This window comes from Ochlerotatus camptorhynchus, unplaced genomic scaffold, assembly GCF_037179485.1.
Source record: "Ochlerotatus camptorhynchus isolate MF236.1 unplaced genomic scaffold, CSIRO-AGI_Acam_v1.1 ptg000541l, whole genome shotgun sequence".
NCBI classification, from domain to species: Eukaryota; Metazoa; Arthropoda; class Insecta; order Diptera; family Culicidae; genus Ochlerotatus; species Ochlerotatus camptorhynchus.
Genome location: NW_027041024.1, coordinates 154,251 through 175,466, shown reverse-complemented (window position 1 = coordinate 175,466; position 21,216 = coordinate 154,251). Strand labels below are relative to the sequence as shown.

The following is a 21,216-nucleotide window of genomic DNA, read 5'->3' as shown; positions in this document are numbered from 1 at the left end:
CGCACCGCGGTTTGTTGGAACAAAAGTCCGCGGTGTGACCTAGTTGTTTGCATTTCAAGCAATTCATTACCCTCGGTACAAACAAGCGTACAGGTAGTCGAACCTTCCCAATTGTGACGTAGTCAGGTAATGCCGATCCTGAAAAGGTCACACGAAACGAATCTGAGAGGGTATACTTTTTGTTAGTGCCTATGAGCGACACTGACTGCAGTTGAATGCAGTCCAGTATCTTGACTTTCGGGAGGGCACGGTTTTTGAAAATGCCGAAAGATTCGATTTGTAGGAAATCCTCACAAGTCAGGCTCGATTTGGTGACCACTCCTTCAATTTCTACGTCACAACTGGGGGTGAATGAGGTTGTTGTTTAGACATCACCTTTGGGTAAGCTCCAGTGCTCGTTTTGGGGTCCGAAGTAGAATCCCCTGAGGTATCCATTTCTCAAACTTATCCAAAAAATATAACGGTAAAAATAATACTTAATCAAACAGAGCAAAAAAAACCTTCAAAATGGAAAAAAAAATGTGCCAGGAAAGTTAATCAACACTATAGGGAGATTAATCAACTTGCAAAAAAACAGTAAATGAAAAAAAAAAGAAAAAAAAATGAAAACTTTTTCAGGAAAAAACAAAAAGGTGTCAGAAAAGTTAATCAACACTGTATGGAGATTAATCAGGTTGCGGAGAACGGAAGATAACCGTTTGTTACTTAACTCTCCACACAAGCGCACGGAGTGTGGCTGATGACGATGATCTATCCTGATGTGAGAATGATTTTTTTTTCTATTTATTTAAGACATTTTACATCCATAGATGCATTCATGTCTGTTTCAATTTTGTGTAATGATGTGTGGGTGTGAGTGTTAGTGTTGATGGTTGATTGCACTTAGGTTTGGTTCGTCTCCTTCTGGTTCATCGTTGATCATAACATTGCATCTCTTTTACTTCTTCTTCTCAATGAATTTCACTTTTACTTTTTCTACCTTTTCTTCATCTTCTTTCTTCATCATCTTCGTTTTTGTTCGTAGCCTTCGTCCGTTTCTTGTTATCCGCCATCTTGATATTTTGTTGACGGGTCTCCTTTATCTTGCTGAATTGGCTGCGTCATCTTCTTATATTTTCTTCACTTCTGATCATTTGTTGCTTAATGGTATTCTTCTTCATTCACTATCTTCTTCTTTCATCCCACCATACTTCAAATTATTTTATTTACTTCTTCATCATCTTCTTTCTTCATCCTTCTTTAATTCCATTGCTTTGATTTCCTCTTCCACGTCTTCACGATTTCTCCGGATTTCCATCGGTGTCGTCTTCTTCATTTTGCTGTTTTCCGCTTTATCTTCTTGATCTTCTTCGTCTTTTTGCACTTAATTTTGCGTTCCACCTTTACTTCATCATAATGTTTCTTTTGATCTTCTTCTTATTATTCTTCTTCTTCCATCCGCTATCCACTTTGTATTCTTGATGACCTTCACCTTCTTTACTTGATCTTCATCCAGTTACATGTTTGCCTTCATCACATTCTTCCTTCCTTCCTTGCTCAGTTAACTGTTTCACCGTCTTGCTTCTACACCAGGTATCGACTGCTCCATCTTCTTCACATTCTTCCTTCCTTCCTTGCTTCGTTAACTGCTTCACCTTCTTGCCGCTACACTGGGCTTCGGCTGCTCCATCTTCTTCACATTCTTCCTTCCTTGTTTGCTCCGTTATCTGCTTAACCTTCATTGCCATTACACCGGGTTTCGGTTGTTCCTTCTTCTTTTCTCTGTATTCTTCAAATTTTTCGGTAAAGTCCAGTTTGGCGAAGAAAATTCAGCATATTTGTGGTTTGCTCCTCAGAGTTTCCTAGCGCATCTCGTAAGCTTGTTGTGTCAATGTTGTTCTCTTGTCGTTGCCTTTCATAGTTTTTGCACTGCAAAATCACGTGTCGCACGTCTAAAACCGTTCCACAACAACTGGGCGGGGCTTCTTTCTTCAGTAAGAACATATGGGTTAGCCGCGTGTGACCAATTCTCAGTCGTGTAAGCACACGCTGGTCGAAAGTGCTTCCCCGTTCCTTCCACTTGTGCGTGTCGTCTTTGACTTCTCTTAGTTTTGAGTCTCTGGTCGCGAACCATTGGTCGTTCCAACGTTGGCGAATGTTTTGCATCACCATTCTCAGCGCATCATCGCCTGGGATTGGTACATACAGGTTGTGTTCTTGCCATGTTTGCCAATCGATCAGCTTCGTTGTTTCCGTGGATGCCGGCGTGTCCAGGTATCCAGCAGAAACTGATGAATTTGTTTCGTGATATTTGCTCCACTTCCTGAATCCACGGGTGCTTAGATGGTTCCAGCTTCTAAGGCCTGGAGACAACTTGCAGAGTCCGTAAGAATGACTAATTCATTCGAAATGTTCGGGATGGAAACAACCATCTTAATGGCGTACGCCTCCGCAGAAAAAACGCTACATTCCTTTGGGAGGCTGTACTTTCCCGCTAAACCATTGTTATGGAATGCGGCACCTACAGTGTTTTCGTGTTTGGATCCATCGGTGTAGACGACGGTTGATCGGTGGAAGCGGGTCGACAGTAGCTGTTGCACTACCGGGCGGACTTTCTCTGGTGGATCGCCGGCTCGTGCACATTTTTTAACGTCCCACAGGATTGAAAGTTTTCGTGTGTGCCACGGACGGTCGGTCTGCCTTACAAGTTGACCGACAGCGGGGAGCGCTGAGTTTGTCAGCTCATTGAGGCGATCCGATGCTCGTCGAATGTGAGGGAGGCTGTTGTTGTTCTGATTCTTTGCTAGTATCCGAATTGCAATTCGCGCGATGGATTGTGCTGCTAGCAGTTCGAACGGTAAGGTGCCCGCTTCAGCCATGATCGATTGTATCGGGCTAGTGACGAAGGCTCCGGAAGCAAACCGTACCATTTTATGGTAGGCTGGAGCGAGATTCTGTAGCGTTAATGGTCCTCCTCGGCTAACTATTCCAATACCGTACATCACTTTCGCGGTCACTAGGGCCGATCCCACCTGCAGTAGCGATTTTCGATCGCCACGCGGAAGTTTGGCACCGATCATCTGAAGGATTCGTAACCGAGGTTCGCACGCTTTCTTCACCATTTGACAGTGAGGTTTGAAGCTCAGAGTTCGGTCGAGGGTTACACCCAGGACTCTTAAGCGGTTTGTCTTCGGGATGGATACTCGGTCTATCACGATGTTACTTCCAGGTTCTCGACGTGCATTCGGACTGCAATAAAAAATGTAGGACTTTGTTGCTGATATGCTGAATCCAACGCTTTTCGTCCACTTGTCGACAGTGTTCATCTTGGGTTGGCAGCGATCTTTCCAACTCGGCAAAATATGTATCAGTGCAGCGGCCTGTACAAAAGGCGTGCTGACGTTTGTCAAGACGTCCACTCAATTCTAGTTCGGTGGTCAATCGACGATTGAGAATCCGCTCGAACAGCTTCGCCATGCAACTGGTGAGCGATATTGGACGGAAGGCATCAGGTCCAGAGTCGTTGCAGTGCGGTTTTGGAATGGGTACGACGACAGCATTCCGCCAGCTAATGGGAAACACACCCTCATCCCAGATTCTGTTAAGAAGCTCAAGAAGCGTCATTTTCACGGACAGTGGCAAACGTTGGAGTAACGGATACCCAATGAAGTCAGGACCTGTCGAAGCACCTCGCCCTTTGTCGAGGGCCCACAGGAGTTCGTTAAGGGTGATATCGATGTTGTAGACATCATCGGTCGGTGTCGGTGTTTGATCCATGGATTCTTGTTCGGCTGCTGTGTTAACCATCTGGAAAGATGAAGAGTAGCTAGAGGTTGCTGATCTTCCACTATAGCATTTCGCTAATTCCTTCGCTACTTCTTCGGGCTTGTCCGTGAATCCATCTGCTCGCTTGAGCACTAAGGTCCGTTGTTGTCGATTGCCTCGCAGAGTGTTGACCGTTCTCCACAAATCGTTGGTCGAGCTAGTTGGTGAGATTTTCGCTACGAAGTTATCCCACGAATTCGTTTTGGCCTGGTTGATAGTCTGTCGTGCCGCTGCTCTGGCTTCCTGGAATCTAGCCAATGATTCGTGTTGGTTTGGGTCGGAATGTTGTAGACGTCGCAGGAATCGTAAACATTTTCTTCGCCGTCGAATAGCCGCCTTTACTTCGGGGCACCAGCATGGTACCGCTTTTGGTCCAACACGACCGCTGGTTCGTGGTATGGACTTAGTCGCTGCGTTGATGATCATTTCGGTGAAACTGTTGACATCCCACTCGATCTCTGATCGAATACTTTCGGCGGTGATGCTTTCGTATAACGACCAGTCGGCTTGTTCGTAGAGCCATTTTTGTCACGTCGTTCGCGAATACGACCACCCGGGAATGGACACCGTTATCGGAAAGTGGTCGCTGTTGAAAGTGTCCGAAAGGGTTCGCCAAGTGAACCTACGTGCCAAATACTCGGAGCAGAATGTCAGGTCGATTGCTGAAGTGTTACCTGTAGCCGGATCGATGCGAGTAGGGGAGCTGTTGTTGAGAATCACTAGTTGTTTTTCCAGGGTTTTTTCGGCAATGAATCTGCCGAGAGCGGTTGACGTTTGTGACCCCCAAGCGAGATGGTGCGCGTTGAAGTCGCCCAGAAATATAACCGGACCGTTTAGTTGCTCGAACAACTCATTCAGTGCGGCCTGACTACCCTGGATTGCACTCGGCGGAATATAGACGGATGCTACTGTTACCAGCATCGGTGCGTAGATGCGTGGAGCTACGAGCTGTAAAGATGTATCGATGTGCACGCGCTCGAAAGGTATACCTTCCCGGATAGCAAGGCCTACCCCGTGCTGCCAGTGGTGTACGCTGTTCGACTCTAAGAGGAGCGTGTAGTTTCTTCCAACGAAGTCTGGTTGTAACACGTTTTGATTCGCCTTGGTCTCCTGAAGTGCTATAATGTACGGTTCATGGTCGGCGATGAAGAGTTTTAGCTCGTTAATGTTGGCCCGTAGTCCTCGCAGGTTCCATTCAAGGGCAAAACAACCGCCAGGGCGGCTATCCGCGGATGATAGTGATGACGTTGACGACGATCTGTGTACTCGTGAAGAAATATCGGCCGGATTCCAGGAGGAGATAGAAGGTGCAAGACACTCGTGACTGGTCCCACCCACTGCCCCCTGGACATCCGCTCCCGTCATAGGGAGGGGGGAGGTTACTTCACGCTCTCCCACCCCACACCGATTTTGCGGTACTGGCTGTCGCAGTGATGATGACGGTGTCGATGCATCTCGACGGACTTCACCGGCGGAATGCCGGTTGTCGATTGTGCGGTAAGAAGAAAAATAATGCTGCTGATTTGGACGAATATCACCGGTGGAATGTCGGGAGAAAAACTGCATGGACTGACTTTCCAAAAAGCAGGGAGCACTTTCTTTCCCCCGAGCAGACCCATTCCGGCTACTAGGACTGTTGTTGAGAACGCTGCTGTGATTGCTAGTGTCCGCTGTTGCTGTTCCCGAATTGGAAAGAGCTTCGTGACGTGGCGATATGCATACGTGTGGTTGTGGTTGGTTGGTAGGTAGGTAGGTGTTCGAAAAATCCGTTACATTAACATCGATCGCAGAGGGGGAATCTCTAGCAACGGGTTGGGGTAAGACGTCCCGGACAGATCTTCCCACCTGCTGCGCTCTCGATTGTGAGAGTGGAAGAGGTACTACACATTCCCTGCTTCCAAATCGATGGTCCAAATCGTTGTCCGTGTTCGTTGCTTGGTCATTAATACCATAGAGGTAACTCTAAGACCACTGGGTCCCGAAGAAAATCATTATTATTTTTGGCTCACTCAGTACCAGAACAACGGTCCCAAGCAGTCCCAAGCTATTTCACTCATCCCTGCATGTTCTGCATGAATCCACACACCCCTGATGTTATCTGTCAAACTTTCATAGCGAATCAAAACAAACATAGTATAGTAATAGAATTTCAACTAGAATAGGGTACGTTAATCGTTTGCTTGGGACCAATAGGCTACTAAAGTGGTGAGCCAATTTAAAATCGTTAGTTTCGTATTGATACTGCTCATTGTGTAATTAGAGGAGTTGATGTCGTCGATTTTGCTGGCTAGGGGGCGTTTCGTCGATTTCAGACTCCTCGTCGACACTTACAGTTTCGGAATCGTGCGGTGGGTTTTGTTCGGCGATTACTTTCTTCAAAGGAGGACTTTGGCGACCGGGTGATGTATTGTTCGACTTGTTGCGTTTTTTCTTCTTCCCAGGTTGACTTTGTTTCGGTTCTACAACTGCAGGTGAGCGGGTCCTTAGATGCATGGATGGTCCCGCTGCTCGTGACTCTCTGACTTGCTGCTGCTGTTGTTGTTGCTGTTGTTGTTGCTGTTGTTGCTGCTGATGTTGCTGCTGCTGTTGTGGTTGTTGAGCTGGTTGGCTTTCTGCATGGCACATGTTCTTGATATGGGAAATCAGCTTGTCGATCTTCTCGTCCTTTCGCTTCATTGCTTCCAACAGATTGGCAATCTGAGCGTCTTTCTTCTTCATCTCTTTCTCGAGTTGTTCGAGCGTTTGACGATCGACACTTGGCTGGGCTGCTGCTGCTGCGTAGCTTCTCACTCCTGCTTCAACCTGCTTGCGTGCTTCCGGGTACGTGAGATTGCGATCGACCTTGATACGGATAACATCCGTCTCCTTTTTGTAAACGGGGCACTGGCGAATATTCGAACGATGCGGTCCTCCACAGTTAATGCAGTGCACAGCAAAAAAAATGTAATATCGATCAACGTAATTCAAGCTGATGTATGAAATAATGATGTAATAGCAAAAAGCAGATACAATATTACATCAATGGATGTAATTTTGTTCGCAAAATCGATGTACATCGTACAATGTGATATTACACAACCGATGGATTGACCTGGTTGCAGCAGTTTCGATGTAATATTCAACAACTTTTTTTGCTGTGTGGGCAGCTTCTCCACATTCCTCATTTTCCTCAACATGGCGTTCGGCAGAACAATGCAGGCAACGTTGTGGACCAGGACAGCGGACACGCGGATGACCATAACGGAAACAACCATAATATAGCAGCGGGTTTGGGTAATAAGGACGGGTAGCAACACTCAAGAGACCAATCTTAAAATTGTCGGGATAATTACATTTAGCAACAGTAAGAATTAAAGTGGATGTGTTGACGCGGCTATCGTTATCATTACGAGTAATTCGTTGAACACGAATCACCCTCTGCCTGATAAGTTCCAGCAGTACATCTTTTTCCTCCATGTCAATCAACTCGAAACAGGAAATGACGCAGCGACTAACGTTCAGGTTTGGATGTGGCTGGACCAAAACCTCAGTGTTATCGATCAATGCAGTCATCTTCAACAATTTTTCAACCTGGGAAGGGTTACGAACTTTTAGGGTGTACCTGGTACCTTGCGCTTCAGTTGACGCACCTTCGATAGGACCACCTGCGACTCTTTCAACTGATTTGCCGATTAAAAAAGGATTTTTCGGCAGTGGCGCATTGTCTTTTCCGATCAGTTGCAGATACGTTAATGCTCCGAACTTGTTCGTAGGATCCATGAACGTTGGCAGTCTTCTCCCAGACCCGCCAGGGTCACCGCTACTTGCGGCCGTCATGGCCACACTCCTTTAATCTACCACTACTACCGCAACCAGTTGCACCACAAACGAAGTTACAGACGACTTTTTTTTCCTTTGGTTTGTTTTTTCCGTCGATCTTGTTTTCCGTGCTGAGCACCAATGCTACCGACATGCCAGGAAGGCAGCTCCCACACCTGGACCCTACCTATCGACCCAACAACTCATGAACCGGGGACCAACGGCTTTACTTCCCATCCGAAGGAAGGCGTGATCAGAGATGTTATGGCAGACGACTTTCTCCGAAGGAATTAATTAAAATAATGTGGTTCTCTGTAATAGAATTCTAGTCCACCTTCCGCTCCTCACCGCCAGGTTCGCTAGTATTTTTGTTTTGAATTAATTCAAGTTGGTTTTGTGTGCAATGATCTGGCAACTCGCGTTCTCGCTCGCATTGACGGGGTGCTGTTTTCTCACTCATCGAAGGAAATTTTGATTAGAGTGAGAAAGTAAGAAATAGTCAGTGCGGGAGCCATGTGCGTTACTATAGGTGCGGCAGAAGGAATGTACTTTCGAACGACTCTTTCGTTCTTACGCATGATTCAACGTTACGTCACACTAGATTATGCATAAGAACGTTGTGATAATGAAAGAGCTGACTTGTTTCCTGCTGCCTCATCAATCACATTGATCACAGCACTTGCGATTCTCCATCGGCTCGTCTCGCAGCGCGTATGTGTTTCGCGTTCCTTCCGATAAGAAAATATTAATTTCAGGAAAAAAAAATTATAAAAAAAGTGATTATAAGGTATTATTCGGTGAGTATTTAATAAATACTTTTATTATTACAATATTTATTTCCTGGGGATAAAAATAAAATTGTGTGGAGCAGAATGCAGAATAATTATTCTGAGAAATTCCAAAATGGCTTCTGAGAATCGAGATTTTTCTTTTTTGATTTAGAGAAAAGTTGATCTGAGTAGCCACTTTCGAAAGCAATGTTTTAATTTCCAGAAATCCTGAGGGAGATTTGTGTTTCCTGAAGAAAAAAAACCTAGCATTTTTAAGGGAAGTGGCGTCCCTCCTCCTTGAGTTCCTTACTATCGCACTACAATCCGCAACGGGGAGGTTTTCATGGAAAACAAGCTAAGTGGAACGCCAAAACTACACCAGCAGCAGCAGCAACGACCCAGGGAGGACGATACCGATGACATCACCACCGAAGAAATGAAGGACTGGTTATCGAAATACGTAAAGCACTACATGCTGTGAATGAAGCGGAGCACCCGCAAAAATAACCTCATCTCGCAGAAGAATGCCAACGTAACAACAAATCCTTCGGATATGCTGAGCAGTAAGTTGCGACCGCTGCCTTCGCTTTCGCCGCCGAAAGTGTACGTCAGCAATCGGCCCGATATTCGCCATGAAGATCACCGAGACGAAGTGGGATATTCCCGCCGTACAACGTACCATGGTTACATGGTTTAGATCGCCACGGGCTCTAACTTATCCGGAAGCATGTTTGATGAACAAATTTCGAGTGTTATGTCTGTTTTTCTGTGCAGATACCATCTAAAAAATGTCTCGATTTAGTTTTAATAGTAAAATGTCCTCCAATGCACCTCCAATTATTCAAAATTGAGTTTTTATGTTTACTCAATTTTACCTAGCCCCTATTCTGTATTTCGTTCAAAACGAAATTCCTGAAAAAAAAATTTTTTTGTACGAGAATTTCGTTTTGAACGAAATACACAATAGAGGTGATAGTTTCGGAAGTAGTGCGCATCATTGTGCGAATACATCGCACTACTTTCGAAACTATGTATAACGTATAGAACGAGAGTAAATTCAACTGTACCGATGGTAAAATCTATTGTAAATGATTGTTATTTCAATAAACAAAATAATCATTTGTTTTCATATGCCAATTATTTAAAAATAGCATCTCTACACAGACATAATTTGGATTGGGCAGAGATATAAAATGTATAAGCAATACATTTCATGTTACAAGTCTGAATCGATGTATATAGATTATATACATTTTCTATAATTTTTAAAGCATAACCACAAATCTATTTTGGTCCGATCAAGCAGAAAACATCAAATAAATCCATGATTTCAGAGTTAACAAGTCAATTATGGGTTTGGTACGATACTTTAGTCAATTAGCTATCGAACAAAGTCAATGAGAATGCGTGATTTGAAGCTTTGCACCCTTAATTCACAAAAACAAAAGAAGCGCTCCGACCGAATTTGGCATCAAGAAGCAGTGTTAGACTTTTGACAATATCTCAACAATTTCTCTTTATTAAATCTTACGGTACGTACAGAAAGGTAAATAAATTTGGAAGCCATCAGTAAGAATAACATTTTGTTTGATGCTAAACTGTGCTAGATTAAGAAAGACTAAGTGCGTGTTTTGCTTAATAGACCGGAAAGGGGGTAGTTTACCCTACTAAGAATATTCACTAATTATATGTACTGCTTGGAAGCCTCACCCAAGCTAAGAATTATTTCCAAATAAGGCAAATTCTTGTGGAATAATTCTGCCATTTCCATCTCGCTAAACTTCTCTATATATCACTGATGCGAAAAATTTCGCTGCCCGCTTCTGATCCACCCTGAACTGCAGCGCCGTTGAGTTATCGAACACATCGTTGTAGATCCCTACTGGTTTCACCCGGATCGCCAACTCGTCAGACTCGGACCAATGCCGCAACAATCGAATTGTGGTGGAGCAGATCACATCCAATCCAGACAAAATCAACTTTTGCTGATCCGTTTGCTTCTTCGTATGTGCAATCTTCCAGCAAGCAAGCGCATTGCACTAATATGTGTAGTTTATCCTGAAAAAGTAAAATTTATCATACAGAATCCAGAATCCAAAATCAACTCAGGCATAACATTTGATAACGGCACAAAAGCATTTGTAAATAAACTTTCTAAGGCCCTTTACACGCGAATACCAATACCACTTTCGGAAAAGTGATAGTTGCCCCTATCCGATGATGTTGGTTTGCGTGGGCGTACTTTGCTTCGCATGTAAAGGGCCTTAGAAAGTTTGTTTACAAATGCTTTTGTGCCGTTATCAAATGTTATGGCTGAACTAAACTTACCACCTTCCGGCATCGGCATCGAATTCCATCCACCGCCTCGCGACAAACTCCAATCAGGTACCTCAGTGTTTCCAGCAATGCCTGCAAATGCAGTAGGTCCTCCTTCCTATCACCATCCTCCGACTCCCCGAAAACCGTCAACAGTTCCGCTACGGAGGAGTTCTGTCGATGTCTTCTCGGTCGCGGTTGACTCTAACTTTGGTTAGAAGCACGGACTGAAGAAATCTAGCAACAATGACAACAAGCGCGAGTCATTGGCAGCTCAACATCGTTTACTTCTAAGCAAATGTTAACCCGATGTGTTCACCCCTAATCATTTTGGCATATGACCTTTTGTTATACAAAAAAAAAGCAGATAACAACTAAACGTCATAATGACATGCTGTTTGACAACAGGCTCTCCCTTTAAATTTTCGTTAGAGAAAAAGAGATAACATACGGTACTTCCTACTTTAAGCGAAGTGACAGACGACTAACTGGCAAGGAAATCCATTAAAATAATGTGGTTCACTGTAATAGAATTTACTTGGAAGCTTGTGCCATCATCCACCAGATGGGTTAGTTTTTTTGTTTTGATTTGAAAAAAATTGATTTTGTGTACAATGATTCTTTGACAGTGTGCAAAGAGTGTATCATTTTGTCATTTTTTTATGCATTTCAGTTTTGAGTAGAGTGAAAGAGATAGAACCAAAACATTCTAATACATTTGGTGAAAATGCTAGTACAATCCAGTAGTAGTGTTCCCATGTGGTACAATCCAGTAGTAGTGGTGTTGCCATGTGGTACACTGAAAATTAGTCACCAAAGTTTTCGAGCCGCTCCGTCTGTCACTTCGTTTGTGCTACTACTGGATTGAACTAGCATTTTCACCAAATTTACTAGAATGTTTTGGTTCTATCTCTTTCACTCTACTCAAAACTGGAATGCATAAAAAAATGACAAAATAATATACACTCTTTGCACACTGTCAAAGAATCATTGTACCCTAAATCAACTTTGTGCAAAACCAAAACAAAAATACTATCCCATCTGGTGGATGATGGCACAAGCTTCTAAGAAAATTCTATTACAGCAAACCACAACATTTTAATTGATTTCTTCGCCAGTCGTGTGACACTTCGTTTGTGGTTCGATATGGAATGTTATCAATAATTATGCACTGATAAAATTTCAAAGATTGTTTTTATGTGTCCCACACATGATTTTTTGCAATGTGATCAACACATGATATCTATGTGTCAAGCACATACTTAATATGTGTACACATAAAAGCCACACATACTATACATTTGACTCATAAATTTCATGTGCGCTTCTAGGAGGATTCTGTTTATGTGTGGTCACATGAAAATCATGTGGAATTATACATGGAAATTCGTCAATAAAAATGTGTGGAATTCTATGAGTGTGTATTCACATCATCAATATAATAAATTACGATACGATACGATACGTATGGGGTTCGCTTAATACATTTTATGAATAATCAGCCGAGGGGCTGTGATCAATTTATAGAGGAAATCAGGAGAAGCTAGCGCTACGTAACGGCGACGATTCCACTTATCTTTACACAAGTTTCTGACAGAAGTTGGACGTCTGTTCTCTGTGGAAAAGGAGACTAACTAGGTAGGTAAAAGTAAACTGGTCGTTGGGGACTTTTTTCTTACCGTGCGTATAGCTTCACACCATGTAGTGGTGACATCTGTTATCAAAATATGGTGAAATGTTTCATTTGCTTTTCAACAACAAATACACACATTTAAGCCCTGGTTTGCCTCACCATGTATATTATTGCACAGAGTTTGCTCTGCCGTGGGTTCTTCAAGTCGGTCGTCGTCATTGCTTCCTCAAAGTGAGTTTGAGAAGAGAACAAACCGGACGCCATTGTGAAAATAGCAAGGAATTTCAAGTGAAGTTTAGTATTAAGTTTGTGATATTAAATGAAGACTGTGCTAAATAAGGTAAGCAAATAAGTGTTTTTTATGGTTTATGTGGAATCATAAATGATGATCCGTGAGAAGTGGCATTGGATATTAGTGTTCTTGAATTTTATGGTGGCAAAGCGAAGTGAAAAAATGTGGATGACTGCGTCAAACAGGGCGTCCGCTTGTTTTCAAGCATTGGCGTACAATTTTCGGTGAAAATAATAATGGAAAGTTGTTTGTTTTTTACGAAAATGGATACAATTGGTTGTACTTCTCATTCGAAGGATTAAGTATCGCAGTGGAAAATTTGGAATTGAGTATTCTGGATAATGAACGTCCGCCATTTTGTTTTATGCTGGCTTTGTTCATTTTCGGAAAACCAGCCATTTATTGTATTTCTCTGTAATGAGATTCGCTTCTTCGATGAATGTGTTTGTGCCGAGTGAAGTTTAGCTGAGTACCGAAGGTTTGCTAGTGGTGTGAATTTGAGTGTACTAGTAGTGCTTTCTAGAGTTACACACGCATAAAAATATGCCCCGTAGGCAGTGTGTATGGTATGTTAGCAGCGAGTCCACTCCAATTTAGAAGTTTAAGGAAAAATTAGTATGATGTGCGGTGTATGCTATACGGAGAACGATGATCGAAAGGCAGCCACCAAGGTTAGAAGCCTGGTCGGGTTGATACAAGCCTACATATGAGGGTGGTAATGTAGTGTGGTAAAGACGCACAGGAAAGAGCAGGAATGCTTTATCCAGATTTTATGGAACAGACGAGGCGTGTATGGTATGCACACCACCACCGTTTAAGTAGGGTACTAAGTTGATCGCACGCTGCACGATGATCCACCAGAGAGGCAAGATCGTTTCAGGATTATTGAATGATGTCATAGGTATTCTGCGCATCAAAAGTTCAACAACTGAATAAAATATTTTTGTTTTTTTTTTGTTACATTTTTTGCACAATTTTTTAATACAGCCATGTAAATATTTACCTTATTTGACAAAACCATGCTTACTTCCTTGTCCTGATAAAGGGTTCATCCACCAGGATTGTATAAACTACAATACAATACAAAAACCCACGTTTGATTATTGAATGAAGAAGAGACCTACTGTTGTCATGATTATAGTCGCTATAGAATCGCGGGAACTAATCGAGCATTTCACGACCAACAACAGAAAAGAACACATCAGCTTTTGCAAACAAAACTTCGGAAACCCTTTTCTCGTGAGTCAAGGCTCGCCTACGCAAACCAACACCATCGTCGGGTTGGGAAAAGTTTCTCCTTTCCGATGATGCTGTTAATTTGCGTTTACTTCTATTCCCCAGGATAAAAATATAGTGATTACCAGCGATTTGTCAAATTATGTAAATATTTACATCGATTGCATTGAAGAATTCGACGGTGAACATTCATAAGGGCAAACTTTCCTTGACCTGACAAAGGGTTTTTTTTTGCTTAGAGAGATTTTCAGCCTTCCTGACAAAGGGTACAACCAACAGGGTATAGTAAACTAAATAAATTACAATTACGTAAACAAAGGCTTATTTCTACCACGGTATTGGACGATACAAATGCTTCATTATATGAAGGGGTAAAAACTTATAGAAAACACAAAACGTTTTGTTTCAATCAAAAAACAACGACGAATGTCACATTTTTTTTCGATCAGGTGTGTTGAATATGCCCCACATCTCCATGTAATCCATCTGAGCGTAATTTTCGATTTTTTTTTATTTATTTATTTTGTGTAACATTTTCCTAGAACGCATGGCCAGTTGATGGTTTCCGAGCTATTTGTCAATATTCTTTAATGATACGAATTGAAGGCAATTATTTAGTATTATTCTTTAATTTACAGCCGTAAAACTGCCATCCGATTGGATTTCGCATTTTGGTGAGCAAAATATTGATATATATATATATTTTACTGAAGGTGCACTTGTGAGCACTCGGGTGTACCTTCAGTGAAAATACAGAGTGTGACGCTTGATGAATTTTGATAGGGAGATTAATAGCATTATAATAATTATTTTACATTTGTTTAACTGAAAATTCTACTGGATTTAACGTTAGCATTATATAATAAAAAGTAATGAAATAGCCACAAAAGAGCGATGAATCACTGGTGCTAAACATAATAATTGAGTAAGGACTGTTCTAGTTATAAAACGGACACACACTTTCAGTCCCAACTTTTTTATTTGACTACTTAGTTTAATGCTTTCTTCGGCAAGCTATAAGCAACATAGAAAAGATAATAAACAATATATTTGAATCAGCATGTAATGTTTACGAAATTGTTAATCACTATTTTGTATTTCAGCTTTATTTAAAGTTGATAAACATCAACTAAAATAAATATGAATTTCTTAGAACAAAGTGTTTGTACATTTGTCATTTTTCGTCCCGCGTTTCCAACTTTGGGAAATTGACAATAATATTTCACAAATTCTGAGCAATCGTAAGTTTAACCTATTCAGTGACAGTTTTCGTTAAATTTGAATTGGATGTACACATGAAACACATAAAATAAATGTCATTCCGACTATTAACTATGGTCAACATACTTTTTATCACATTTTGTTCTAATTAAATTATCTGACAACTGTAAAAGGATGAGATTTGTTATTTATAGAGGCGTCTACGTACGCCTGTGCTGCCGGTAATCGTAAGTCAGTCCCATCTGCATTATTATCAATTTTGAGTTAGCATCTTTATTCAGTTTATCATTCTATGTTTTTTGAGATGTGCTATTGAAAAAATGTGGTTTGTTCAAGAAAATGAAAAACAATGCCAAGTCAAATTGTCCCACAGCGAAAAGTAACCGCAAGTCAGTCCCATTAGAAAAAAAAATATATAAGAAATGATAAACAACACTTCGCATCATGAGATTTGTGTCAAGACAGATTTTGTCCACTTCCCCTAGGGTATCTGGAACATGTCCGGATGTGGCCAATATAGTTCTTACGATACTCAGTTTGACCGCCAATGGCTTTGAATTATCATGTGATTTAATGTATCGCTTGATGGATTTTAATTAAAAAGGATTTACCACTTCCCCGGGGATACCCGGAACATGTCTGGGTGTGGCCAACATGGTGCTGGTCACTCATCCTGACTCTTATTGATCTTATTTTTGAATTCTCATGTGAATTGATTTATCGCATGGTGGGTTTGGCACGTTTGGTTCTGGTCTACCAAACTCTCCGGAATATATTCCGGCCATTGCTCTGGAACCAGCGGAACAAATTCAGAATCATTCAATAACGTTCTATGGTATCTTTCTACTGTTCAATTCTGTGCTAAACTAATGCAGCATCGTCATGGAATTGTGACTGACTTGCGGTTATTTTTCTCATTGACGTTAAATGTAATCGCAAGTCAGTCCCACTCAGATTTTGGCCATGAAATAAAAATTTCACGATATTTTTCCAATACTTTTGGGTAAACATATATGCACTCTATCACATTGTACGTTCATTTTTAAATTTATCCCTCCAAAATAAGTGTCAAATCAGAAAACTTGAAAAATTTTTGAACACCGTTTTCTCATTTCCAGTTTTTTACAGATGAGACTGATTTGCGATTATGGGCAGTGTGTTCAATATAATAGCAGCGCATGTCGATTTCCATACAAAATGGTCAACTTTTACAAGTTGTAACTTTGTTCTCTTAAGATCAATTGAGCTGAAACGTTCGCGACAGAACTAAAAATATGTTCAATTTTAAAATTAAAAAAAAAAAAATTGGAAGCGCTTGCCGGTAAAATTGTTCACAATTCTGTCTTATAACCTATTCATCCATATAGCTTTTGGTCTAGTGACCTAAATCTCTGTTACTCAATAAATGCTAGGGCTTTGAAATCATAAGATGTATCGAGCATAAAAATGTGATAGAAATTCATTTTTCAAAATATCTCGAAAGACCAATGATTTTGAATACATTATATGTTTGGAATACAGCTTTAAAAAATACTTTCTGTAATTGTATGTGTGTGTGTATTCAATCTAACCCCCACTGGCCGGCAGTGGTATTATGGAAGAAATTTGCTTACAACAATCCTTGATGTTATAATTTGAAGCAAGTTTAATCCGGGAGTTAGAAAGCGATAGCTCTACTGCAGATTCAGCAACCCATTTCAGAATGCCTGGTAATTCACGTCCATTCCGAGGTTACTTTCACATACAATAAGCCCCGCATGTAAACACTACCGTTATCATATGAATAATGGTACTGCAAACACACTTCCAGATTTCGAAACGTGATGTTTCGAAATCTGGCGCGTATTTAGTAATATATGGAAATATGCATTTATGATTGATTTTAAATCAGATGGATCTCACCAAATTCTGCCTCCAAAAAAGGACCGGTTTGTTCACTCGTGGTAATCGAAAAAATCTTCCGCGTTGTTATTACAACCCAACACGACATTTTGAAGCACATTCGAAGTTTTTCATTTGCACCGAATTTTTGCTTGACACCTTATTCGCGTGCATCCTCCGGAAGGCAGAACGCCAGCACCAAGAAAAGAAAAAAAAATACCCGGTAAAACTCTTCTTGGGAGGGAGGCAAAGCACCCAAAACAAACGAAATGAAAAACCAACCGACGCGACACCACAGCAACACAGCTTTTCGAAACAAATTCTTGTCCCTGATTTTTCACGTTAATTACAATATCACTAGAAAAACTTCTTAAGACGTGATAAATCTTAATTTACACTTATCCACACGCGAAAACTAATATTTATTTGATTTGGTACAATTAAAAAAATATGCGAAAAACAGATGGAATCAGCGCCAGCGAAAACAAAACCAACCGTTCGCGGGCAGAGCCCACTGCGTTTTTCTTAAAAAAAAATACTTTCTGTAATTTGGCTTTTATTGTTCCCACAAATTACCTCCAAAAATTTACAGTTGGCCGTGTTTTAAAAAATGCGTGCAATTTTGTTTGTTGTTGCATATTATCAACCGGGAAATTTTAAAGATATCAACCGGGAATTTCAAAATGAAAATTCACTGGCAAATCTTAACCAAGACTTTCACTATTGCTGCACAATTTTCCATCAGTTTTCCGTTTTATTTTATTTTTTATTTTTTTAATCACTCAGCAATATTTCAATTGATTTTTCGTCCTATTCCAATTTCAAATGTAAAATCCATGGGCGTTAAAAAATAGTATAGTTTCAACATGTCTTTACATCTTTATTTTTTGTATTATAGTATCTTAATTTTTCTTCATAGTTTTTTTTTTTAGAAAGTATTCTTGTCAAATTTCCTTGGATTCATAGGTGAAGAATTGCTTATAATAATAATAATTTATATCCATATCATCTTTACTTTAGAATATCCTGGAATTTAACCGCATTCAACTTTAGTTTTCCTCACAATTTTCTTGAAATGCTTTCAAAATTACCTGGAACTTCTAGTAAAATTCCGGTAGAAATTTCCTCAGAATTGCTAAAGAGCGTGAATTGTACAGAAGTACAATTTTCCTCAAAAATCATTTGGCATTTTCGTCAAAATTCTCCAGACAATTCTTCAATGTGTCGAAGTCCTGAAATTTGATCCTAAAATCTCGAAAAGTTTACAAGAATATTAAAAACTGGTCTGTAAAACTAATCTTCTGAAAATTCCTTTTTTCAATCTATCACTTTATAACATTTAAATCAATGACTTACTCGATTCTGTGGCGTTCGATCTAGTGCCTTTCAACAAATTCATCTGGGACTTTCAAAATATTTAAAATTTTGAACTTCAAAAAATTAATATGAACCATAATTTGTTGCGACCTGCATTTTTAAAATTAAGATTATTATTTTTCAATTGAGATGATTTTCTAGTTTTTTGCTTGAAACAAAACCCCGTGATATTGTTTTTTTTCAGCGACACCTTTTTTTCTCCATATTTTAAATTTTTATATGAAAGCGGGAAACAACATGTATTCCACCCGGGAAAACCGGGATTTTTATTTTATTTTATTATAGTCACTTAAACATTCTTGGGTCATTCGTGACTCGTCCGGGGTTTGAGATTTGAACTCGTGACTTTAGCGTGAGAGGTATGGATGTTAACCACTACGCCGGGGTCGCCTCCAACCGGGAATTTAATTTTGATTTAATTTGATGTTAGATATGTTTGTATCACAAGACCCCACCCAAATAGGATGTTGATTACTTCTGCAAAGATAGTCAGAATCACAACGTCTTCAAAACTATGGATAGTTTATGACAGAATATACAGGGCTGATAGCAGGTATTTTTTTAGTGGCTTGGTCACTATTTTCACGTCAGTCACTAAAATGTCACTTTTTTCATCAAAAAGTTACTAAAGTCACTATTCCTTAACATTTAGTCACTAAAGTCACTTTTTTACGACGAATGTAGAGAGTAAAGAATTGGACTTCCAAAACTCACATCAAATCACAGCTTGCGTTGGTATCAAATTTGTTTTAGAAAGAATTATTAAAAATCGTAATAATGTAATATTTTATTTATTTTTGTTCTTGAAATTGTCATAGACCTACGACAAATTGTCAGAGCTTTCGAACAAAAATTCTAGACCAAATATTTTCGCTATTTTACTTCGAGATCATGAATGTTAAAAATTTTAAGCTCGACATTTTTTTTCAAAGGCAAGAAATTCAGTGGCGTTTCCTTATCCTCAATCTACCTTTGCACCAACTCTCAAAACAAACAATGTTGCTTGGACACCGGGTAGCTTTTAGTATTTGTACAAATATCGAGAAAAAAAAATCATGTCATAGAATCTTGAATATTGTATTTTTTTTTCGTGCTAATAAAAACGGTAATACGGAAATAAATTTCCAGGTCCACGGCTTAAAAAAAATGATATCCATGATCATGACATGTTTTCTATTTTTCAGCAGCATTAACATTGTTCGAGGACTGTGAACTTACATTCTATATGCAGGGTGTCCATCCAACCGGGAATTCGGATTTACCGGGAAAAATGCGGGAAATCCCAATTTGCACCGGGAAAGATCATATAGGGTAAATGTTGGCTTCGGCATCCATTGACTGTTTTCGGCAACCAAAATTTAAACGTTAATTTCACTATGTTTTCCCATCAACGCACTTCCCTGAATGTGTCCAAACGATTGTTTAGCCTTTCAGCTTCAATCTGATTATATTTGAACGATCGAGCAATCCAGTAATGCTACATTTTTCTTCAAATAAAGCATACGCACTACAAAATGGGGTTGATTTCGAGTTGCCGATAATAGAACAGCTGGTTAACACGCAGTTCTAATGGGAAGGTTGCCGAAGAAAAAGAGGCTGCCGACAATAGTCACACTCACCTGAGAAGTTTGGAGCGTTGTAAAAACGCTTTCAAAACGTTTTGAAAAATTCTGTCGATTGGAATGGATAGAAAAGCAAGCAGCAGATGAATGTAAACAAACAGACAGATCATATATGTGCGTGACGCTGAGAAAATGCTAGTAGAAGTGCAGACGCTGCTTAGATTGACGAGAATACGTAAATTCCCCTATACTCATCCCAAGTAAAATTTTTGATTTTATATTAGTTTTGTAGGCCATTATTTGGTCTTGAAGAATCCTTTAAACTTATAATGTTACTTGCAATCAATCAACTACACTGAAGTCTTTTTTACACGGTTAGTGCCGCTGAGTCGCAATTTTACGCGGTACGTTTTTAACGATTTCTCGATAACGATACAACCTATCAACTTGATTCCAATCACATTATCCGTTTCAAGCTATAGGTAATCGAATGGCATACTTTTAAAAAAATCAAATTTTTTGGTGTGAATACAGAAATTTTTAAAATATGTCTATATGGACCAAAGCATGCTATAATTACGAATGGCATCGATTTATAAAAAAAATTTAAGCATGTGAAAAATCATCGCGCCCCCGCGTAAAAAGCGACTCCAGTGTATATAACACATACATCATTATATTCCCTTGCTTCCAACTTTCATATTATTTTTTTCTCTCACTCGCAATTTGTTCGCGCCCGGATCAAGCGGTGATTTTGTCGGTGTTCCTACTACGATAGCTAAATTTATAGAATTTCATATGGTGTCATTGCTTGAATTTTTTTTCTACAGTTTTCCTAGTGAAGTAGTTTAAAGGCTAAACGAGACATACCCTCAAGATAGAGAAGCAGATTCATGTCAAACTCCGATCATGCTTGGTATGCAAATGTTCGACATCAGACATAGAGATAAATTAAACATTATTTTCTGCACTTTGTGCTAACCAGATACCAAGATTAGGACATCTTTGAATACCGAGGTTAGTCTGTAAAACATAAAGATCTGAATCCATACCTCTCACTCCAAAATCATGAGTTCAAATCTCACCCGGATAAAGCACGAATGATCCGAGAGTGTGAAAATTACTATAAATAAAAAATACTTTCCTTGAAATTTTGCTAAGCATTCTCAACTCATCCTCTTGGAATCCTGCAAAGATTCTTTTAAGATTATTTAAAAAATCATTATTGGAATTTCCTTGCATTTCTCTTCTCAATTCCAATCCCCAATTGAGAATAACATATTTTGACCTTACTACATATTACATACTGTATTCTTTAGGGTCAAC

The 21,216-nt window shown here is 40.0% G+C and overlaps 1 protein-coding gene across 3 annotated transcripts in view; it reads left to right on the top strand.

Moving 5' to 3' along the window:
• Positions 1 to 12,496: 12,496 nt before the first annotated feature.
• The window catches only part of LOC135713166 (longitudinals lacking protein, isoforms F/I/K/T-like), a 155,224-nt gene continuing 146,504 nt past the window's right edge, over positions 12,497 to 21,216 (top strand). For all 3 annotated transcript variants that reach the window (XM_065236279.1, XM_065236277.1, XM_065236278.1), the window contains exon 1: positions 12,497 to 12,661. The gene's annotated coding sequence lies outside the window, so the exon portion shown is untranslated. The remainder of the gene's footprint in view (positions 12,662 to 21,216) is intronic.